A 26,326-nucleotide genomic window follows, 5' to 3' on the forward strand; every position below is an offset into this window, starting at 1 on the left:
TATTAAAAAATTTCTGAGGTATAATTTGGCACTGAATCATGAATGTTTTATAATGCTGCATGTCTCCTATGACTCAGTAAATCCATTATTCTGTGTTCTGTAATTTATAAGAGGACAATCATAAACACAAAAACTTAAATACAATACAATGTAGTTATTTATATTAAAAAAGACTGAAACAAATATACAATAAAAGACTGATTAAACATAACAAATTCCTAAGATGGAATATTCTGTAGACATTAATCTTTTAAGGCCTAAAAGAACTACACTTATAAAGAATGAAAAATATATATCATCTAAATAATGCAAAAGGTACAATATCAAGTGAAAAAAAGATGAAAAGCTCTATATACAGCATGATCTCTATTTTACAAATAAATGTGCAGTGAGATTAGAAGAAAGCACAGAAACACATTTATAAGAGCTATTTTTACCTTCAATAATTTCCCTAGTTCAAGAAAATAAATAACTTCATATTCAGAAACATCTTAATTAGAATACAGGAAAATGCAATACCTCCAGTTGGGAGAGTTTTTCTTTTCCTTCTAAAAGTAATGAAAAGATAATATACAAAAACACTTCATTGATTTGACTCTATGAAAATAGAAAATTCTTCATATAAAAAGTGGCATGAACAAGAATAAAGTCAATTGACCAAAAGAGGAAAACACAAGCATATGGCACAAATAGCTAATATCCTTACATTATCCACTCTACAATATATATTGTGTGGTAATGCCCAACAATATTCTAGCTTGAGAGGACCCAAGAGTAAACAAATTTAGAGTAGGCACCTGCCCATAATAAGTAACCAATGAATAACTCCAGGCTGTGGTAAGTGCCAGGAAGAACGTCCCTCTCAGGGGGGGGGGGGGGGACAGACAATGCAGTCAATAATGTGACAGGATGTGAAAGGCATGAGAACGAATATTATGTTAGGAAACTGGGAACAGCTCTTCTAAAGAGGTAATATTTGAGCTGAAACATGAACAATGATACAGTCCACCACTGAAGACTGGCTGAAGAGGGATCCAGAAAATGGAGAATCTCAAGTGCAAATTCCATGAGGCAAGAGTTTGGAAATAGCTGAAGTGTCTAGGACATAAAGGGCATTGGGGAGACTAATATGAGATGAATAAAATCATAAAGCCAAATAATTTGGGGATGTTTAGATCACTATAACTAATGTGGCCTTTCAAATCAATAAGGAAAATAACTTCTCAAAATAAACAAGGCGAGAAATAATTCACAATTGAAAAACTACAACTTGTCAATATATACATTAAAATATTAGTCTAGTGAGTAAGAAAGATATAATTTTCTACCATTCAAATTGGCAAGTCATCACAAATCATAATTTATATACAATGACAGTGAGGTGAGAAAATGCTGAAAGATTGTTACACTAGCAAAAAATGAGGAAAAGGTAAAAAGTGGAATTTAAATAAATTATGATGCATTTTTACCATAGAAAAGTCTAAGTCCATTAAATGATACTTTCAAGAACTACTTCATGTTTAATTATGTCTGATACTGTTGATAATACCATTTCTAATCCGTTCACAAATTCTATCAGTGCTCCTCTAAAACAAATTACCTCTCATTTTATTTCTACTGCTAAAAACCCTAATCCTAGACACCATAATTTCTGGAACTACTGCAGTAACTTTCTAATAATTACCTCTCCTAAACCCTTACTCCGTTTTCCTGTTTATCTTCCACAAAGTTTTGAAGAGTGATGTCCTCAGTGCTAATCATCATAAAACGCAAATACCCAATGTCATCACATTGTAACTATATTACAATTCCAACTTCTTACTATGACCCATTTGATCTGGCCTGCATTATTTCAAAGACCTCACCTGTGCCGCACTTTCCCCTTAACAATGTTTAACACACATAGCATTTCTTTCTTTTTTCAACATGCCAAACTCATTCAGATCCAAAGACTTTTATCCTTGCTATTCCTGATGCTTGGAATGTGATTTTCTTAAGTTTATTTATTTATTTTGAGAGAAAGAGTACATGTGAGCAGGGCAGGGGCAGAGAGATAGAGAAAGGGAGAATCCCAAGCAGGCTCCACACTGTCAGCACAGAGCTGGATGCAGGGATTGAACTCACAAACCATGAGATCATGATTTATTTCAAAGAAATAACTGAGATATGAGAATATAAAAAGATGACTTTACAAAATTAAACGTTCTTATGTGCACACGTGTACGTGTATAGATGAGAGATCTATACACATAGATAAAGATATATACATACTAAATACATACCAAAAGAAACAGGAGAAGAATAAGGAAAATATCAGACCATACTGATCAAAATAAAATTATAAACTGAAAATAATATTTCTGAGAAACATTTAAAAGGTCATCTTATTTCTATATAATACTAACATTCATTCAAGTAATTTTACAAAACACCCTAAAAGATCAGAAAAGCACATATTTAATCAAATTTAATCAAATCTGAAATGAGAGCACCTTCAGTATGTAAATTTCCAGAAACCAGTGATTATCTTCAAATAATAGGCAAGAGGGAAAAGTAAGTTCTCTATAAGTTATAGCACAGGAAGCACTAAAATAGACTGTAGCAATGTTACTCCTCTTAGGAGGTCACGGTAACCTCTGACTAGGATAAATCAGATCCACAGTGGGACTGGTAGTTGGGTTGAAGACTTCTGCAAGATGAGCTAGAAAGGGACTAATGTAAAAAGAGAAGTAACCAAGACTTCTGCTACATTCTCAAGATGGCATATAACTATATATTTTTAATGGGATAGTTATAGCAAGAGCCTATACACCAAGACATATACTAATATATTGGCAGGAAAATCTGTTTTAACATAATTAGTACTGAGCCAAGGGTTCTTAAAAGATTATTCAGAATTCGCTTAAAGCACTTTTCTGGTAGTGTTAGCACTAATAGGAGTATCATCAAGTTGGAATAATGTGTGATTAATTTTAACTGTGGCATTGGTCTGTATTTTAGCAACCCATTCAATATTTTTAAGGCTTAAATACAAAGAATCAACTACTTCACAATTAGCTGAGTGAAGTTAGAAAGGATTTACTGAGACTATTCTCCATGGAAAGTACCAAGGTGAATATAATGTGGTTCCCATATTTTAAAAAACTGTAATATAAACAGAAACAGAAATCTAGTACATGAATCTTGGCAAATGATAAATAATGAGCTAGAGTTTATCAATGGATATAGAATGAAGCATACTGATTCAGGATACATCTTAAAAGCAAAATAATTAAGATCTGAAAATAAATAGGATTACATTCAAGCCAAAGGAGAGGAGAGAATGGTATTATTGTGACTCAGTCACATGGTGTATGTGAAGTGATAAGCAACAATGATTGGGTTGGAAGGCAGAATGAGAATTGAGGACTAATATCTATTTTCGTTTCAGACATCTGAATCTGTCATAGCCTATAGCACAAAGGAAAACATGGAGCTAAAATTTTAGAAACAGCATAAAAAAGAAATATCAATTAATGGCCAATTTCCTTATGTTTAAATGTATCTATAATATAAGGTGTTTTTCTAGGACATTACATAGGTTTAAATATAAAATAAAGAACTAGGTTTTGATGAATTATGTTTATAATATTTAGTTTTTTAACATTTTACTTGACCCACTAAAAGAGTGTTTCTCAAAGTCCTATACAAAACCACAACTGAAAAAGAAAAAGAGCCATTTAAAGGAAAAGAAAACAGAATGAATATTTAAAAGAGAAATACATTTCAGATGGTATAGTTCAAAAAATTATACATTTTGGCATTAATTTTCCTAATTGATAATTGGCCCATACAAGATGCTTCCTAAAAATTCTCCTGGATTTTAGCTTTGTCAGAATGCTCACAAAAACTTAGAAAAAAGGAATTTTGTTCTTCTTAATATCAAACTTCCATCAGATAGTTAATATTCATCGTAAAGTAAGTAAAAAATTCAATAATAATTAATTTTACTAATTTTGTAAGATAAATAGAATGTTTGAATAATTATAGTGGTTAGAAGGTAGGGTAACTAATAGAAATAAACAGTGTTTCTTGATACCTAAAATTGAAGATCAATCACTTGGCCATCTTTTATAGTTTGCTCCTTCTTACGAAAACACATACAGAAAAATCTACTGGTAAAAGTGATATGACTGCAGACAAATAATCACATAGGTTACAACTCCTGGTATCTACATTGCCTGAAATTCAACTAGTCTGGAGATCTGTTCTATTAACATTTTTCCTTTTGCTTTCTTTTCTTTTTTTTTTTTTTTTTTTTACTTTCAACCTGAACCCGCTTGGAATAACTAGTTATCTTTACTTATCATAGTTAAATCCATCAACTGGACAACTGGAATAAAACAAGCAAGAAAAATAAAATAAGGAAGAAATATTAAGAATGCAGGGAGAAATGGAGAAAACTGAATGAAAAACAGAACTAAAAGAATGAACGTGCCTAAGAACAGATGAAGAGCAATAACACTGGGATACAAAAATCAGAGGCATAAAATATAATTCTTGCCCCCTCAAATATTTTTTGAAAAGTGGACAGAAATAAATAAGAATATAAGTATTAATTACTCAACAATAATTTTACAAAGTTTAATCCCAGTGTTTGGAAGAGATTTATTAATCTGGCAAATAATGTATAGAACACATAATAGACACTAAGTGGCAAGGGGTTCACCAGTAAGTTACTGGCTATCTCAAAAATGCTCCCAATCTAGTCAGAGAGAGAGACAAATTTACAGGTAATACACTAACACTTTACACAAAGTATTTGTGAGAACACAGTAGAGTGAGGTTATTCTAACTGCAGACATCAATAAATATTTCACCTAAATTGGGCATTAAAGACTGGGAAGGATTCTACCAGGAGGAAAAAATAGGAAGGACATTACAAACTCACAGTATAGCCTAACCCAAGGCGTAGAAATATAGAAATGGATGAATGTTCATAGAAATATATAGAAATGCAAGCTGACCATTATGGCCCCAGCAAAGGTAGTTTAATAGAATATTAAAATGAGAATTTTGTTGTTTTCTCATTTTCAGTTAAGAACCAAAGCTAATAACAAAAGTTTCCAAGTACTATAACTGAGTTAACAGATCATCTATGCAACATTTGGGAATATGTGGCCAAAAATTGCTCAGGAATTGTTTAGTACATCATTCATATAAAAATTAAAAGTATATATTGGAAGAGAGGAGTTTATATTGTTAGAGGAAGAAATAGAACAGCAACCCACTCAAAGTTTGGCCTATGTCCCTTAGGATATAGGACATTTAAGGAATGATCCAGGAATTGGACTTAGGCCTAAAAACAATCTAAAGGCAAGAGGTTAAGATGCCCTTAGTCTGGGGCTACTATCTTAGAAATAGCACACTTCAGAGTTTGTGAAGTAAAGAATTACATTTTCCAATGGGACAGGGAAGGACCCCTGGGAAAGGAATTAGTGTTGATCTAATTTTAAAGGAATTCTACACAGAACTGTAAAGGGAACAAGGCAACCCCAGAAGAAAGAGGTTCAAAGTGGACTAGAAAGTGGACTAGAAACTAAGGACAGTAGTCAAAAGAAGACCAACAAAGAAGTCTCAACTGCATCAAGGAATTACAACTGAGTTGTCCCCCAACAGTGGGATTCTGATAAATCCATAAAAGCAAAAAAGTTGAATTTCCAACATGTCTTTATTACAAATTAGATATTCCCTATTTCTAACCTCAAACTTGGGAAGACCCCGCAGTAGCATGAGCAGCAAGGAGAAAAACTTAGGCAAAAAGAAATGAATACAAATGTCTACTAGATGACATGTCTCCACTGAGGTTTATAGGCCTTCTTTATATTTTTATCTTTAAAAATTCTTTTAGGGGCACCTGGGTGGTTCAGTTGGCATCTGACTTCAGCTCAGGTCATGATCTCACGGTTTGTGGGTTCAAGCTCCCTATCAGGCTCTGTGCTGACAACTAGCTCAGAGCCTGGAGCCTGTTTCAAATTCTGTGTCTCCCTCTCTCTCTGACCCTCCCCTGCTCACGCTGTCTGTCTCTCTCTCAAAAATAAATAAAAACATTAAAAAAATTTTTAAATAAAAAAATAATTCTTTTGAATGTTTAAGAGAGAGTGAGCACCCCAAAGACAACATGAGTGGGGGAGGGCCAGAGAGAGAGAGAGAGAGAGAAAGAGAGAGAGAGAGAGACAGAATCCCAAGTAGGCTCCATGCTCAGCACAGAGACCAACGCAGGGCTCGATCTCATGACTGTGAGATCATGACCCAAGCAGAAATCAAGAGTCAAAGGCTTAACCAACTGAGCCACCCAGACACCCCAAGTCTTCTTTAAACAAAGTTGACATAAGGACAAAATTTCACAATGGATGAGAGTTTGGAATTTTAGTTTTTTAGCCTTCTTTTAAAAAAATTATCTGAAAAGTTAGTATATCTTCAAATGTCAGGGTGTAAGCAAAGAAGGTATTAAAGAGAGAATGAAAATAACAACAGAGATAAAAGAGCAAGAAGAACAAGAGCAGAGAGGAGATGAACACTTGAAAAGCATGTATCGAGAAGCAGAAAAGAAAATATTCAGGGTGGTATTTCAGGTGCCATGACAGGAAAGAATAAAGTAACTTTCGACTTGCACCCTGGTGAGTTCACCTCTTAATAAATCCATTAAGAGTGATAAATGGTGAGTAAAGAAGTCAATTATAAAAATGTCATAATTTTGATATGGTTATTGTGGAGCTTAAAATCCATCCTATATATATAGAAGTAAAGAGGTTTTTTTAAGGAGTACGAATCATGTGTTGTAAATTTTTCTAGGGAGAACTTACATCTATTTATAAAATGTTCACTCTGTTTCCTGAGTTGCAGAAACTCTTAAGTACTGAGTTAAAGAAGTTAAAGGCAGACTCCACTCTCAACGATTTTACAGAGGAAACAAACACAAAGGCAGTGATAGTACCTGAGATATCTGCTATAATAGGAAAAAGAAAAGTCCACAGGACCACACAGAAGGGTCATCGAACAGAAGTATAAGGGATGAAGGATGAATAAGAAAACATCTTAGTTAAGGAGAAGTCTAAAAAGTGAGACCTAAAGAATGAGGTTGAGTTACACAGATGATAGTGGTCTAGGGATAAAGGGGTGTGTAAGTTATTGGAAGGAATGTTGCAAGAACACAAAGACTCAAGGAAAGCATGACATATTCTGAGAACTGCAAAGCACTGGGCATCAATTAATCAATACATGCAATTTCCAAGGAAAGAAATGAGACTGAGGACATAGGGACGGAGTCAGATCACATGCACAGAATTTAGATTTTATCAGAAGATAAAAATGAGGTCCACTGACATTCTAACAACACTCATTATTTTTTATATATACTGCATATCTGGCACATGCAAAGCACTCTTTCACATATGTTTTATTGTTTTTCCTCACAACAACCCTGTGAGGTAGGTGTAATGATTTCCTATTAATAGATTTAAGAAAACCTTACAGTTATTAAACAATTTATGCTTTATTTAAATGGCTACAAAGTGGCAGTCAGGATTCCAGGCCATGCTTCAGAAAATATATAAGGAACATCACATGCATTCATGTGCACACACGTACATACACACACACACACACACACACACACACACACACACACACACACACTTTACCTATGACATATAGAAATTTCAGAGTTTAAGGCAAATTTTAGGTAATAAACATAAGTTAACTAACTATTAGAGAGGTGTGCAGCATAAAGAGTCCTTTATACAAATTTATACTTTTAAATTTTTCAATTAAATGTATATAAGGAATAGCTGCAAAATTCATAAAAAATGCTCGAATTAACTGATACATACTGCATGAATACCAAAGACTGAGGTAATTATGAGTGTTTTAACTTCATATAACCGGCGTGAGGTTCTTTGAAAGAAAATCCTCACATTTATTTCTATAATATATAAATTCAAACTGCAAATATTGTTCAATGGATATAAATTATATTTTGGATGACAGAAAATAATGTCTGAATACTAAAGTTTATTAAATGAACTCAAATACTAACCATTTGGTGTAAAAAGAACTGTCCACCTAATGTGAAATTACAAAATCATCTCCCCATTATTTACAATGAAACGTATGAAGTTGTTTCATTTTCGTATTACATGCAAGATTCTGCTCAGAAAAATATGATAAGAAAAATAGTGTTTTAGAAAACTAGGATGAATATAAGAATATGTCCTTAACTGAAATGATAGAGGATATATTTTGTAAAATTGAGGAGAGTGTCTGAGAATTCTAAAATATGTATTCAAACTCTATATGAAAACGTTCTTTAAAATGAGCTTAAATTAAGTAAAATCTACACCAAAAGTACATTGCCTTATATTTTATTTTCTCCTCAATTTCACTACTTGTTCAGCTGGTGCTGCATTTCTTTTTAAAGTCTCCAAAATAAAGCTAGATGTTGTCAGAACATCACTGCTAGAGGTCTAAGTACCTATTATTAAGTATTAAAAATTCATTTTATCTACATACTTGTTTCATTTTTCTATTTCAAACATAGGATTATAAAGGGGGAGATGAAAAAAAGACAGGTTTCTTTAAGATTTAGTTAGTCTTGATCTAGTACTTATTTCTGAATTCAAAAACTATAAAATGAATATAAACTATATAATAAGCCCAACCACAATGCTGGTCTTGCAGAAAAAGATGAAGACCCCTCCTTCAGGAAACAATCAAATAGAGATAAAAGATACTTTATGCAATGAAGGTGATTTCTAAATAAACTAAATAAATGCTCCAAATATACAATTTAACTGAAATACCAATAGTTTCATTTATTTTTAATTATACAAGTAGTACATGTTCATCAATTCATATAATACATAAATACATGCAATAAAAATTAAAGTTTCCATCTAATTCCCTTTTCCAAATAACATACGTTAGAATTACTTTAAAGTTTAAGATTCATTTGGTTAAAAATTGAATCTATTAAGTTGGTAAACTTACATCATCCACAGAAAGTCTAATATGTAACAACTCTGTATAATTGAAAAATGTATACTCATATGCACAACAGGTATAGTCTGTACCTTTTCACCAAAACAGTATATAAGGCATATGGTCTATTCTGTCAAATATAGTAACTTCAGGTAATAAATGAGATAAAGCAATACTTACAATTACACTGTTTGTAGAAAATGCAAAAGAACAAATCTAGCAAATCAAATATTACATATACTAACAAAATACCTTCTTGCTAAAGATACATAAGTACATTATATTGTGTCTAAACTATATTCTTTAAAATATTAATGTTTACTTCTTTAGTGCTTTTACTACTGAAAGAAGTATTACATCTGTAAGTAAGGGGGAAAATGTCATTAAAATGTTAGCTTTTTGGGAATATTTAACTGCATTTCACTTTGAATGTAAATAAAGCTTAGTTTTTAAAAAAAATTACTAGATGCCTCTATGATGAACAGGTTGTTGAGACTTTTATTTATTCTAAAAAAAGTTTATTTCAAAACAGTAGGATAACTCTACTACACAATTAGAGACAGTTAAAAATCTTTGTAGGAAATCAGACCTCTTCTTTTGACTCGAAAATACCATCACTCGGCATTTAATTAACACAAATAATACTCTAACTAGAACAAAGTCACTTGCACCAAAATATCTTGGTTATACAATGTAAGGTACATTCTGAATACATAGAATTCTACCCAAGTTAAACAGAAAACACATAAAGAAAGGATCTGAAGAAATAATTTCTTCCACCCACCTCATTTTACAACTAAGTAAACTGTGGCCCAGAGAGGCTTTTATCTGCTTTCATTGAGAATCTATAGGCATAGAGATGTACACAAACATCACTTAAATTATGATGTAAGTTAAAGTTACCTAAAATAAATGACACTATATTTAATATAATTAAGACTAGATGAAGACTAAGAAATTCTGATTTCTTGCGAGAGAAATGTCTACAGATGCACACACACACAAAAATAGATACTGACTAGAAATTTTGCAAAACAATGAACTATAACAATCCATACCATACTGTTTAACAATAGACACAGGAAGTTCTAATGTTACTTTCTAATCCTGTAAGGCATAAACATGCCAAACTATTACTAAAAATAGCTTTTGTAAACAGCTTTTACAAAAGGAAAAAGAAAATCATTAAATAATAAAATGGAAGAGAATGACTAAAATACATTAAGTGAAAGTTCAAATATTTACTGTTTCTTCTCTCCCAAGTTTTGTTTCAATATGCTAAAAAAAAAAAAATCAAACTCAATGCTTCTAAAACAAAGAATCAAAAATAGGTTCATTATAAACTGGCTTTGTTGCAAAGCTTTCACCACAGGAATGAAAGTATCACAACTAAGACATAAAACACTATAAGCAAAGCTAATTAGGATGTTCCTGTTGAATTTTAAGTTGATTTGCTACTTTAAGAAGACAGTTCTAAAATCTTATATAATATTGGTTTGGTTATTTGAAAATATTTAAAAACAAATTGATTCTTTTAAGCTTCATTAAAAGTGAAGTATTTATGAAAGCATTATAGTTTCATAAGCTTTTAGAATAAAATAATTGCCAAGGAGTGCATCCATTTGTTTGTTATTCAATTCAGTACCAATCACGAATTAGATGACCTTAAAATAAAATTTAGAGTCAGGGAGAGCAGCATTAAGTTTAACTGACCTCAATACATTTTTAAATGATGCTTCCCAGTTATTTGTTATTCTCTCTTATTGGGTTTTCCAGTCTAGGACGGGTACACAAGAAACTTACAGTCTATGTAGTACTCCTAGTCAGTTTCACTCTGCAGATGGCACAGTGGAGAAATACCTTCTGTACAGGACCATGTACAATTTCTTCTGCAGCTGTCAGCACCTAGGGGAAAGTGCGCTGTTAAACAGTTGCTGCGTTCCACCTCAGAAGTGGCTGCAATTCGGTGGTGGGTGAAGTGACTCCTGTACATATATACAGGGATGAAAAGTACTATAGAAAATGAAAATATTTAACAACAATGGTGGCTGTCTAAAAACTGTGCCACAGCAAAACAGAATACATAATTCAGTCACAAGAGCCCTACACAGATGGGCTATCGTTCATTTAAAAATTCGATGTTAAGAATGATTGAAGAAAAAAGTAGAAATACAATTATTCATACAACATAACTATAAATCAATGTTAAAACACATATGTAAAAAAATTGAACCCAAATACTGTATACAGTTTTATAACATTACTTTTATAGTAATTTACCTAAAACCAGTAAATATACACAGTAAGATTCTTCATTATGCTTAACTAATTTGATGCTTTTGCTTTAGATGACAATTCAAGGGGGAAAAACAAAGTAGGTGAGATATCAGAACTGAAGCATTAGTGACATGAAAATATATTTAAAAAGTAAGGAAACCCATTCTGAAATTCTAAATTACTTTATATTTTTAAAAAAATTGTGAAATAACTAGTCCTCAACAATTAGCAATGGTTAAATTATTTTTTCATATAATAGAGTTTTAAAAGTGATCTCATAGAAAACAACAACTTTTCTTCTACAAACTCTCAAAGTCCTTATAATCTAAATACAGTCTTCATCCTTAGCCCATATATCAATGAGTTAACTAAGTGTACAATAACTTTAGTTCATTAATACAGAAAATTATTACCATCCTACTTTTGCTACAACACCCCTTCTATATAATTTATATTTGATGGAATTAGAAGACAAATAAAATATTATTCTTTGAGAAATGTCACCAAATCAATCATGAGGCTGGAAGGCACTATCTTTCTAACTTTTTATCTCTAGGCACAGCTACTATGTTTATAATACCCTAAAGAAGTAACAGTTTACATTACTTCAAAATACACACATATAGATTTGTTTAACAGATCGAAGGCACTCTGAAGCAGTCTAACAAATCTGACCATGAAAAGTGTCTCATCCATCAAATCTGAATCTCACATGTATGTATTTACTTTGGCATTTACTCAGTAGAGTTAGCAATAGATGACAATTTCAACTTCTTTAAATTCTTTCTAGAATAAGGCATAGTGCAAATAAATATTACTTTCCTAAAGTGACAAGAGGTAGTAGAGAAGAAAAAATACAGAGTTTATCAGTTTTTTTTATTAAAAGAAGACACAGATCAGAGATTCCTTTCTTGGGTCCATGTACAGGACTTAGGTAATCTAGAAATTCTGCAAAATTGCATGCTAAAAATAAAGACCTATTATAGGGGACCATAAGCACATTTTTCTAGGGCAAATAAGCCATAGAACTTTTGTGAAGTTCTCCAAAGTTTCTGTGACTTCCCCTCCAAAATTTAAGGGTAAGTGATATGAAGACACTCAATTGAGTAGGTGGCAGATCATTTAAATTAAATGTCTAACTCTGAGCAGCTGTTTCTACTTTTGTCCTATGAGTAACAGACACAGGGATGTTCCAGCAACTAAATGAAATAATCGGCATACGCACATGGTACAATACCTGACCTATTATTATCCGTAATAGTAGTAATTATTCAGAAAAATCTATCTCAAACACCCAGAAATTCCTTATAGGGTCCCATCTTTGGGTCCCATCTTTACTGCTACATAACTTCCTATTAGTTTTATTTAGCTAAGTCTTCTACTTTTACTTAGCTATATCTTCTAAAAGAGACCAACATCACAAGCTACACATTTCTAAATTCTTTTAGATGCAAAATTGCTAAACACAAGTTTTGAGACACTGGTATGTACTCCTATAGTCTACATTTCCCACAAAACCTCATTGATCCCTTCTACGACACTGTACTTACTTTGAACAGGCTCAGATATGGAAAATATTTAGCTTCAATGGTCTATATAAAATAATGTCATTTCCTTTATCGGTCTCTCTTTTACTTCACATAATATACAAACAAAAAATCTAAATCTGAAGAATGTATCAAGGGATCATATTTTCCGAAAAGGTTATAGAAGCAATACTTAATTTCACAAATCATTTTCCCTATTCCTTTCAGTTTGTCTTTGTGAAGGTAATGATTCAATATACATTCATACATGCACATCCTTTAAAAAGAATCTGTGAATTACAATATCGTAGATTAGCCACACCTTTAAATAGATTCCACATTAAAAGAGCATTACAAGAGTATTTATGGTGCTCTTCAAGAGTGTGGCAACTTTTAAAATACTCATCCAAAATGACAAATGAACTCTTACCATGTATTAAAGATATTCAATGAAGAAACTGAATAGTTTGCTTAGATAGATAGATAGATAGATAGATAGATAGATAGATATAGGTATCTATATACACACATATAGATATATAAGATACACACACACACACACACACACACACACACACAACTATATAGTTGGTTCCCAACCATTTCAAATGTGAAGAACTTTTTCTAGAGCCTTCTCATGATAGGAGTTACATTTTATGTATTCACACACTAATAAAGTATACACCAATACGATAAAAAAGGGAAAGCCATTATGTAAAGGTATAGAAGAGAGAAGCATATTAAAGCATTCAGAGTGCTGCAGTGAAAAGGATATGAGTAGAATATAGAGTACATGCACAGGTCAGTGAGGAGAAGGACAACAGCCACAGGTCCAATTAGGTTCAGGAATTTTAAAATATTTTATTTGAAAGAGTGGCATCTTGAGAAGAATTTAACAAAAATCACTCTAGCAGAAGCATGGAAGATCAACTAGAGGTGTGAATGGTTCAACTGGGATGAGAACACTGGGAATATATAATTAGGAATAATGAAAAAAATCTATAGAAAACAAAACCACTACTAAATTGAAAAAACTAGAAGACTAAAAATTATGAGGTAAGTCAAAGCTATTTCTAAAGTTTGAATATACATACTAGCATTCCTTCATTCATTTATTCACTCAACAAAAAAAAAAATGACAGTTTCCTGAGTCAGGTCCCATTTAAGACACTAGGTAAAACACTGAACAAAAGAGCCAATGACCTTTCAAAGATTTCATGCTAATGAAAGAGATGGATAATAAACTATTAAATTATAATAAAATGTATGGCAATGGCTCAGTTATAAAACAAAAGGAAAGCAAGTTACAGGTACAAACTGACAAATATACTATTTTAACAAGGTAGTCAGAGAAAACCTAAGGAAGCAGCAATATATGAACAAAGAATGAAATGACATGAGTCCACAGACTACCTGGGTAAGAACGCTATACAGAAAGAACAGTAAGAACAAAGTCCCATGACAGGAACAAGTGATCAAAATTTTAACCTCGTGTCAGATCACAGAGAACTTTATAGACCATAATAAGGACTCTGGACTTTTTTTAAAAAACTCTTAAAGAAAACCACTGCAATATTTTGACTAGCAGAGTGATATAACCTGTTTAATCTTTTGTAAGGATCATTCTAGCTGCTGTGGTTGAAATGATGGCAGCCAGCAAGAATGGAAATTCAGTTGTCTCCCCACATCCCTTATCCACATTTTGGCTTTCTGCAGTTTCATTTATCCATGATCAGCTGGTATCTGGAAGCAGATGACCCTCCTTCTAACATATCCTCAGAATGCTAATAGTAGGCTAATGCTATATCACAATGCCTATCATTAACCTTATGTTATGTGTCTCATCACATACACATTTTATCATCTCACATCACCAGACAGTTGAGTGCACAGTACAATAAAATATTTTGAGAGACAGACCATAGTCACATAACTTTATCACAGTATATCATTATAACTGTGCAATTTTATTATTAGTTATTGTTGTTAATCTCTTACTGTGTCTAATTATAAATTAAACTTTGTCATAGTGATGCATGTACAGGAAAAAAGCACTATCTGGATAAAGCACTATCCATAGGGTTCGTTACTGTCCGTGGTTTCAGGCATCCACTGGGAGTCTTAGACATATAATCCACATTGGTATTACTGTACCAGTGAGACTATGGTAAATTTACATAACAATATGAGGTGGGATTAATAATTACAACTCAAGACTAAGAACAAAAAATCATGAATCAAGTATTTTTTTTTTTTAATATTTTTTTATTTATTTCTAGGAGAGAGAGAGACAGGGTGAGCAGGGGAGGGTCAGAGAGAGAGGGAGACACAGAATCCGAAGCAGGCTCCAGGCTCTGAGCTGGCAGTCAGCACAGAGCCTGATGCGGGGCCCGAACCCACGAACCGTGAGATCATGACCTAAGTGAAAGTCGGACGCTTAACCGACTAAGCCATCCAGGCGCCCCTCAAGTATTTTAACATTCAGAAATCAGAGATCAAACATGTGGGAACCTACCACTCCTTCATAACTGAAATATGTTTACCTTCTTCAGTTATTTGTTATTCCAAAACTGCCCACTCTTGTCTCATTTTGAGTGAGTCAATCAACTTGAGAGTTTGCTTCAATGACTTAATGTAGTTGGACAGTGCTGTTGTCAAAGAATCTAAGTCCAGGAATAGGGGTCCAAAAGACTGGCAAAAGGGAAGATAGTTATCTCTCAGTTGGACTTCAGCTTGCATTTATGCCTGCTTATCATCCCATGCTCTCTCCCCTTTTGTAGGCTTATCTGAGGAGAGGGGGTAAAAAAGACTCAAAGTTGGAAAGCAAGGTAGAGTGAACCATAGTCACTATTGTAAAGGCAAAGAGTGCCTTGACTGTGAAAGTAGCTGAAATTGAGCCTCCAGACAAAGGGGATCGCATCAGCCAGAGGCTGTGAATACACTGGAGGGACAGAAACTGAAAAAGAGTGGAAGACAAGCCAGAACTGGATGGTGTGACATGCCAAAAATATCTCACCTCCAAAACAAGTCTTACAGTATGTGCTGCATCGGAAAGTCAGTATTTTTGTCTCTTTTCCTGACAGAAGGCATTAAGGTCTAGTCAGTGCTCAGCAGAGGAGCAGAAAAAGAAAACTAAACTTCTCCTACATAAGTAGGAGATCTTTCGATCTCTCTTCTTTAGGCATCAGAACCCAGGCGGAGAAACAGGAATAAAAATGAAAAAGCATATCATTCTCCACTCACTGGCGTGAACAGACTGAATGACTAGATTCAAGTCTTCCACACTCTAATCTCCTAGAAAAGCAAAGTGGTAATAAGTAGAAGGGGAAACGCTGAGTTTTAAATTGGGCTATGAGGTGAAAATTCAAACTGGTTAGATAAACTGACTTTATCAGATTAAACTGATTTCCTTAAGTATCCAAAAAACTATGACATTTTCTTGAGGTAAGTCAAGGAACAAATAAATGACTTGACCAACCATGAACAAAGGTGCTACAGGAGAAAAATAAAACCATTCCATATTTGCATCCCCACTTTAATCACCATCTCAATTCATACCGTATTAAGAAACGGTGAGCACCAATGAGCTAGTAAGTGATTTTGACTTTCCATCTAAAATACTCTATGAATGTCAGGCTAAATGCCTGCATTATCAGTCTTTTTATTCTTAAGAACAAATGGTAGGGCACCTGGGTGGCTCAGTGGGTTAAGCTACCCACTTCAGCTCAGGTAATGATCTCCCAGTTCGTGAGTTTAAGCCCTGTGTCAGGCTCTGTGCTGACAGCTCAGAGCCTGGAGCCTGCTTTGGCTCTCACTCTCTGTGTCCCTCCCCTACTTACAATCTGTCTGTCTCTGTCAAAATAAGTAAAAATTGAAAAAAAAAAAAAAAGAACTGGTAATAATATAACTATAGGCATTTTCAGGAATTACTAAGATTTTCACCTTATATAAAAGTTAAAGAAATATTCTGAACATCCATAAATAAAATATTAGGTCTTATCACAAAAACTAACAAATACTAGGTTGTATAAAAGCTAAAAAGTAAAATATCCTAAATAGGATGCTAAACTTAAAAGCTTGCAGAACAAAAAGGCTCTGGCAAAAGAAAAAGCAAAAAAGAAAGAAAAAACCCTGGTTAGAATGTTTATTGTTTTAAAGAACACTTTGGATATTTACAATGGAGTAACCTAAAACCCAATTTTAAAGAAAGTTCTGCTCTGACTCAGAGTTAACAACTTAGGAATTTCCCTCAAACTGAATCACAGTCTTTCAAGTCATTTAATACTTAATATTTAATAGAAATTCCCTAAAACTCAGATATATCCTTTAAAATAAATTAAGGAGTATCAGTATTTTACATGACTAAATTATGCATAACCTTATCTCTGTTTAAATGTCACATATTTGAGAATTCAGGATCCTATTACATCGATGTTATTTTACAACACTTTATGTAAAGTCCCCATTCATCTTATAATCATTCATCATGCTAAATTATACCATGCATATTCAACATATATTTTATCAGTCCTTCTCAGAGATACACGGTAAAGAAAAGAAAATAATGTAAGTCAAAATTACAAAACCAAGTTCTCTATTAATACTTTTTCTAATCTCTTTTTAAAAGGATATAAGAATAAATACTCTAAGTTATAAATTAAATTGGAAAGTAAGGAAAATCATACAAACTTATGTCATTCAAACTTATGTGTTAATTCACGATTAGTAAATAATGTTAGTGAGGGGGCACCTAAGTGGCTCAGTCAGCTAAGTGTCTGACTTCTGACTTCGGCTCAGGTCATGATCTCATGGTTTGAGGGTTCAAGCCCCATGTCAGCTCTCTCTTTCCCTCTCACTTGTGCCCTCTCTCTCTCTCAAAAATATATAAACAAACACTTAAAAACAAATTTTAGCCAGACTGTCAACACAATATTAAAGGAGAACACAGTTGGAAGGCTGACACTAGCAGACATCAAGACTTACTCTAAAGCCACCGTAATCAAGACAGTATGGTGTTGGTGAAAGAACAAATTGATCAATGGAAGGGAACAAAATAAATGCAAACAAATGTAGTCAACTGATCTTTGACAATGGAGCAAATTCAATGAAAAAAAATCAATGAAGAAAGGATAATTTTTTTCAACAAAGGCTGCTGAAAAAAAAAGAATACACATTCAGAAGAAAAAAGACTCTGGATGCAGATAATAAAATTTTCATAAAAATTAGCTCAAAATAAAACAAAGAAAAAGCCACAAAACTCTTCTAACATACAACATAGGAGAATATCTGATGACTTTGGGACTGACAGTGACTTCTAAGACACAACACAAAAACCATAATCCACATGAGAATAAAAACACTAAGTTAGAATGTATTAAAGTTAAAAACTACACTGCAAAGAAAACCCCCAAAAAACAAAAAACACTGTTAAGAGAATAGAAAAACAAGCCACAGATGGGGAAAAAATGTGCAAAACACACATCCAAATATACAAGAAAAGAATATACAAATAACCTTAAACTTCACCAATGAGAAAACAATAAAAAGTGGGCAAAAAAGCTAAATGCATACCTCATCAAGAAGATGAACTGACAACATTTAAGCATTTAAAAAGAGGCTCAACTACCTATGTTTATCAGCTTGGTAGGGCTGCTATAACGAAGTACCACAAATATGATGGCTTAAACAATAGAAATTAATGTCTCACAATTTCGAGGCTAGAAGTCCAAAATCAAGGTGTTAGTAGAGTTGATTCCTTCTAAGGGCTATGAAGGAAGGATTCAGAGTCCAGGCCTCAATCCTTGGTTTATAGATGAGAGTCTTCGTGTTTCCATGGGATTCTTCCTGTATGCGTATCACTGTGTCCAAATTTCCCCTTTTTATAAAGATATTAGTCATATTGGATTAGGACCCACTGTAATAATTTAATTTGGTTAATTTTGTAAAGACCCTATCTCCAAATAAGACCACATTCTGAGGTACTAGGCGTCAAGACTTCAACATACGAACTTGGGTAGAGTACATAACAGTATGTCATTAGGGAATTACAAATTTTTAAAAAAATGAGATACTATACACCTATAAGAATGGCTAAAATCCAAAACACTGACAATACCAAATACTCAGAGAACAAGAGAAACTCTTATTCACTGCTAGTGGAATGAAAAGTGGTTACAGCTATTTTGGAAAACGTCTGGCAGTTTCTTTCAAATGAAATATACTCTTAACACATGATCCAGCAATCACACTTCTTGGTATTTACACAAACAGGGTTGAAAACTCAGCTCCACACAAAAATCTACAGACAAATATTTATAGCAGCTTTCTACATAACTGCAAAAACTTAGAAGCAACCAAAATATTCTTTAACAGGTGAATGAATTAACAAACTGTGGTATATCCATATTACAGAATATTATTCAGTGATAAAATGAAATGAGCTATCATGGCACCGAGAGACATAAAAAAAAATCTTAAATGCACAATGTGAAATGAAAAAAAGCCAATCTGTGTAATTCCAAATATATGACATTCTGGAAAAGGCAAAACTATAAAGAAAATAAAAGAATGAGTGATTGCCAGAAATGCATGGGGAGAAAAGGAGGGATGAATAAGTGGAAGACAGGTGGGATACTTAGAAACTGTTCGCATGATACTATAATGATGGATATATGTCACTTTATGTTTGTAAAATCACAAAGCATGAATTCTAATGTAAACTCTGGACTTCAGTTACTAATTTATCAATATTGGTGCTTCAATTATAAATATTGTCTTACATTAATGCAAAATGTTAGTAATAGGAGAAACAGTGCTCTGGAGGTACAGGAAAAGGAAGGGCAAAAAAAGGGTAAAAGGCAATTCCTTGGACTTTCTACTAAATTTATCTGCAGGCCTAAAACTTCTCTATAAATTGAAGTTTGTTAATTAAAACAAAGTGGTTTTTATATTAAGATGTCAAGAAGTGAAATGTTTATAATAACTACATAGAAATAGGTCTAGAAATCTAAATGTAAATGATAACATTCATTGCTTTTTCAGCAATCATCATGACAGTAAATTATGCAAGAGACACATTATATCTAATTTTAAAATATGGTGACTTGAGTGCAATGCAGGTAGAGAAACAATGATAATGTTATGATGGCTGATATGCAAATAAGTTTATCAAGGTAAAACTTTTTTGTTCCACATTTTTTCATTGACATTCTTTTGTAAATATATTTTTTTATAGTCTTCCCAAAAAATATTTTCATTCTGAAGCTGCCTTTTCAAGCCTTTGCATTTGAAATGGAACACAGTGAACGAGCATAATACTTTCTGTTCAAAGTAAGAAATAAATTTAAACATACAGCTAACTGAACTTGCTTTCATCACATGCAAGTAACATTTTCAGTCTGTAAGATCACAATACATATTAAGCTTTATGTTTATAAAGATAATTTATACCGCAGAACTCAATAAAATTGTAATCTATATATAGAAAAGCTGTATCTGAGAAATATGGTTTAAATAGGCCAAGACATTTTCTTAGGTTTAATGTGCTATTTTAATTTCAGAAACCCAGATAATGCTATGGATATAAGAGTACCAAGAGTTTGAGGTTATATTTTTAAAAATATTCATGCTATACTTACTTTAATCATTCTAAAATTCCCTTTCCTACCTGATGATATTAGGATGGAACTAGGTATACTGTCTCAGCAAATTCAAATAGAAAACTTCTGATTAAAAGAACGCAAGGTTAAGTTTTTCCTCCCTGATTACATATTATACAGAAAATTTATATGGACAGGGAATTTTAAATTAACTATGAGATGAATTTTCACCTGGAGAGGGAAATAGTTTTCTTATCTTTAAAGCCAAAAAAATATATATGTATTTTTCTAAAGCGTGTAGATCTGTCCATCTATGTAGATATCTGTGCAGTCAAGATTTATTTTTAAATATGCTTCAGTAACATTTATGACTATAATGCATCTTTTACAAAATGACAAATAAGCATCGATTTTAGGAAAATATGAAATACCTGGTAGCTGTTTCAAAAAGAATAATCAGATAAAGTCTGGTTTGGATCCAATAATGTGGAATTAATCTTATGCTTATCATTTATTAAATACTGGTTCACATAATTCTAGAAAGGATACTGAACACCCATTTGTAAAAATATGGGATAACTATAAATTTTAATACCACTTTTATATGATGTAGACAAGTTTATATTTGAGAGTCTCTTATTATCAATTGCTGTCAACATTTTCAAATCCAAATATCCATGAATGATATCCAAGAGAGATCATATACCAAATTTATACTTTAAAATGATGCTGAAGGTGCGCCTGGGTGGCTCAGTCAGTTGAACATCCAACTTCGGCTCAGGTCAGATCTCACAGTTCATGGGTTTGAGCCCCGCGTCAGGCTCTGTGCTGACAGCTCAGAGCCTGGAGCCTGTTTCAGATTCTGTGTCTCCCTCTCTCTATCTCTGCCCTCCCTGACTCATGCTCTGCCTCTCTCTGTCTCAAAAATGAATAAACTATATTTTTAAAAAATTGTGAATGATGCTTAAAATAAAAACCACTTTTTCATGATTCTAAGACCATCCCTAATTTAAGGATGCTAAACATGTACATGAATCTCACAGAATCCCTTATAATGTCTATATAATGTATTTTATCATATTTAATAATACATATCCTTAAATAATTTCTCGAATAAAAAAGAATGTTATAGTTTCCTCTATTACAAAGTTATAGGAATATAATATTGAAATCATTCATTGTGATAATTTAGTAAAACATTATTGAATAATATAATTTGTTATCTATGCCACATAAAGACAAAGTGCAGAGACTATCAACAAAGTGATGATCTATAACTTTCTGAGGCTTTTTGGAGATAAAACTCAAGTAACAGCAGTCTTTACCTAATTCATATAAAATTAAATTTAGGGATAAAGTTACCTAATTTTGACATTTTATCTAATTTTTAATATTTGACAACTCCTTGTTAACTGCCTATACTAGAATATTCTATTAGCACAACACAGTAGTTATGAGGACAGACACTGGGGGCGAGCTATGAGGAAATCCTATCTATCCCTTTAATTTTACAGGTAAAAAATTATTTACATATATAACAAATATGCATATATTTGCATACATATAGATGCCTATACATATTTCGAAGTAATACAATTAATGTGTCTACATATATTTTGGGGTATGTATATATATGTGTGTGTATATATATGTGTGTGCATATATATGTGCATACACACACACACACACACACACACACTTACATACACATGCATACGTACCATGCATACATATATGCTTGGAGCAAATCACTTTACATCACAGGATTACTGTGTGAACTAATTCAGTTAATATATAGAAAGCATGTAGTTATAACTGTCCCTGGCTCATAGTCAGTTCCATATAATTATTAGCCATTATTATTACTGTCACTGCTGTTGCTCTACTAATGTTGAGTTTAAGCACTACACGAGTGTTCCCATTGTTCTGAAGAATATGATGATTTACACACGATCCATCTCTTAAATAAACTGAGTAAGTTTGGGGACTACTGCCACTGAAACAGGAAGAAAGCATGGAATTTTGAAATATACTTGGGATTTTTAGACAGAGTAGAGGAAGAACTGAAGGCAGGGAGTATCTCTTGTCACAAAATACTTTGAACTGTCTTGAATTTAAAAGCTATTTGCATGCCATATGAGATTTGTGAGTAGAGATAATAGAATTGCATCCTATTCCAAACCTTCTTTATTCTTTAACAGCAGCAGCTGACACAGGAGAATAATTTCCTGCTTCACTGTGCTGACGGTACATCGCCTAGATTCAGAAATTATATCCTCAGCAGGAAGGCAATAAGTTTCTGTCTATACTAGAGAAACAGAAGGATAAAAAAAAATTATACAAATAGAAATGATTTATTATTATTATAAAAGAAAAATCAAACTATATTGAAGAGAATTTATTTTTGGCTAGTGATACTCTAAGTAGAATTAAGTTTATTTTAAATTTCAAATGTTTGATCCTAATATTTTTTAAAAAATAAAAATTTTCTTTATTTATTATCTTTAAATATTGCAAACAATTCCACTTTTCCTGAAATTTTTAAATAAAGGAAAAATTTTTATCAGATCAACTAAAACTTATTGGTCCTCTGATATTATTTAGGTATATCTAGTATGTTGAAGAACACTGTGTCCTTTTTCAGACAGTAAATGTCATTTAAAAAAATTAGAAAAATGGTGGTAAATGATAATTAATAGTTTACATTAAATTTTGCATTACCCGAAAAACAACTTCATCCAGTAAGTAACTTCCGTATGTACATTACTGAATGTGTCTATATGCAGCATATTTATAAAATACTAGGTTTTCCTCTAAATGATCTATGACTTGCCTTTTTCAAAATGATTTTTAAGATGTATGTTCATTTCAGTAACTCTAAATGTCATAAAGATATTGTAGACTTCTGGTCTATAATGATAGAGTGGCAATCTCAGGCTCTAGAAGTTCCCAGATTCAAATTTTTCTGCCATTTACTAGTTATGTGGTATTAAGCAAATTACTTCTCAGTTTATTCCCTCATCTATAAAATGAGGATAACAAATAGTCTCTTTCTAATGCAATGTGTTTGAACATTAAATGAAAATCTACATTAAAATACTTAGAACAAATTTAGCACAAGATAAAGTACTGGATAAATACTACTTATTATTGATAACATTACTGTTACGTTAAATGTGGCAGATGCAGCATACTCCCTTTTGAAACTCCACTGAAATGACAGCAAAGCACAAAACCAAAGGACAATGAAAGTGGTAAAGAAGACAACAGCAAACAATTAAAACATAGTTTCAGGAAATTAAAAAGTCAGGCAGAAGACTAGTGATTCAGCACAACACAGAAGCTGAAAACTAAGTGGCAAAAAGAAAAAAAGGGGAGAGATAACAGAATCAAGATAATTTGCCTAATGGAACCCCAAAAAGGCAGAGGTAAGGTTAGCAATGAATACTGAGGGATTCTCTAAAAGTCTATACAGAGAACATTTTTACACACAGGCTAAACTACCCTAATTTCACATCTTTTCTTTCACTTTCGGAAGATTAGAAATATTCCTAACTTAGAATTAGCAAGCACAATATAGATGAAAACCAAGGAACAAGGATTAACTGGACATGAACTGGTTCCTACACGTTGGCAGGTAGATATAAACCACCCAGAAAGAATATTTGCAAACTCACTGGAGAACTTTTAAGACTCCAGAGAATAGATACATAGATACCACAATCTGGCTCCTCCAAGAAATCTGTTTACTTGATCATCTTCATGAAGCATCATGAAGCAACAATTTATGTCCCCAGACACACAGCTTCCAACCCAATCTGTAGTACTTCATTAAGTCCAGTCTTTTAGAAAAGTTTCCAACAGGAAAGACTAAAACCAATATAAATGAACAGAAAAAAGTACTCAAAAGAAATACAATACAAAGAGCAGAAGAAAACTTTTAAAAAATTACCATCCTCATAGACATAAGAAATGATGATTGCAGTCACAAACTAAGAACAATGTGTTATGTTAAAAAAAACAGAAAAAAGAAAAAAGAATCAGAGAAACGGTAAGAACATTTAGAAAATAAAAGTAGCTAAAAGAAAATATGCAATGAAATAGAAAGTCTAGAAAATGTCCTAGTAAGTAGAATATAGAAAAATGAAAATAAAGAGAGAAAAGAGAATGGCAGTAATGCCTTCATAAGTCTGAGGAAAACTTATTTTATAGACTGGAATTCTATACATAAGCTAATATCCAATCAAAAGTGATGATAGGATAAGACATTTTCAAGTAAGCAAACTTCTATGAAGTTCCTTTATCAGGAACCACTTGAAAAATAAAATATACGTATTGGAAAAAAAAAAAGAGGGAAAAGGGGGAGAGGGGCCTGGGATTCAGAAACTAAAGGATTTGGCCCTGCAGAATAGCTAAGGGAATTCTCAAAACATTCACTATGTACTAGGTAGGAGTAGAAAGCAAACAATCTAAATGGAGAACAGACCATAATGGAAAGAAAAGTCTCCACACAAAAACAGACATATTTGATACAGTGTTTGAAATCATATTTGAGCATTCAAAGAAATTACTGATATGCATAACAGATGTTGAAATATTTAAGGAAAAAATATTAGGTACACAAAAAATAAGCAACCAAAAACAAGGTAATTATTAACTGCAGAAAGAAGGAAAAGTGGTAGGACAAAGGAGACAATCAGAATGCATTACTTCACTCAAAAAGGAACAATATTTTAACAGTGCTGATTTAATGCAAAATTACTGGATAAGTATGTTGAGAAAATGGAGTAACTACTGTGTAAGTACACGAGAGAACACGGTGACATAAATAAAATAATAAATCTTCAACTAATCAAAAGGGAAATTAATAGAGATAAAATTGATAAATTGACAAACAACAGTTTAAAAGTATTATTTAAAAATATGGGGGTGCCTAGGTGGCTCAGTTGGTTAAGCATTTGACTTCGATCGGGTCATGATCTTCGTGGGTTCGAGCCCCATCTCAGGCTCTGTGCTACTAACAGCTTGGAGCCTGGAGCCGGCTTCAGATTCTGTGTCTCCCTGTCTCTCTCTCTCTGCCCCTTCCCTGCTCACGCTCTGTGTTTCTTTCTTTCTCAAGAAATAAACTTTAAAAAAAATGTTTAAGTATTATTTAAATTATGGAAATGCTATAAGAAACAGCTCCAAGAGTGCAAAGGGACTGCCTCTGGGGAGCAGGACTGTGGGAGATGTCAAGGAATGAAATGGGACTGCACTATTTGGTTTCAATTCTTTTAACACTGTTTTACTTTTCGTGGATATATTATTTAAGTTTATAAAATCAGTCTAAGAAAGTAAATTACATAAACTGCCTGCTTAAAAAGTGAAATAATACATGATTGATGTCAATTTCTAAATTTTAACTTAGTAATATCTAAATTACCCAGCACCAGCACAGTTTCACATAAAATCTGGACATGAGTTGAAACGTTTACCTTCAAGTGACAAAACTTTTCTTTTTTCACAATTTGTTAAAGATATATTTTTAATTACCACACATATCCTTGAGTGATCAAATATCATTCCTTACCTTCTTAATGGTCAGGTGCTATTGTGCTTACCAATTATCATACTTGCACCAGGACCTTTGGGGTATGCAGAACACTCTGTCCTGCATTAAAGAGCCCCAGGTCTGTCTTCTCTATAATTTTTAAAAAAGAGTAAAATAAATTAATAAACACACAAATAAATGAATAAATAATTTAGAATAATCTGCCTTGCTAACAATTCTAGCTAACAAAATTGATTAGAGGGGCGCCTGGATGGCTTAGTTGGTTAAGCGTCCGACTTTCACTTAGGTCATGATCTCACGGTTCATGGGTTCGAGCCCCGCGTCGGGCTCTGTGCTGACTGCCAGCTCAGAGCCTG

At 32.8% G+C, this 26,326-nt stretch overlaps 1 protein-coding gene across 2 annotated transcripts in view; it reads right to left on the minus strand.

The window, feature by feature from the left end:
• NOVA1 (NOVA alternative splicing regulator 1) overlaps window positions 1-26,326 on the minus strand; it is a 143,754-nt gene that overhangs the window by 84,084 nt on the left and 33,344 nt on the right. Inside the window, exon 2 of one of the 2 annotated variants that reach the window (XM_039222331.1) lies at window positions 10,822-10,923. The exons of the other annotated variant lie outside the window; for it this stretch is intronic. The gene's annotated coding sequence lies outside the window, so the exon portion shown is untranslated. The remainder of the gene's footprint in view (window positions 1-10,821; window positions 10,924-26,326) is intronic. 2 annotated transcript variants of the gene reach the window in all.

This window comes from Hyaena hyaena, unplaced genomic scaffold, assembly GCF_003009895.1.
Source record: "Hyaena hyaena isolate Hyena2069 unplaced genomic scaffold, ASM300989v1 scaffold_1101, whole genome shotgun sequence".
NCBI lineage: Eukaryota > Metazoa > Chordata > Mammalia > Carnivora > Hyaenidae > Hyaena > Hyaena hyaena.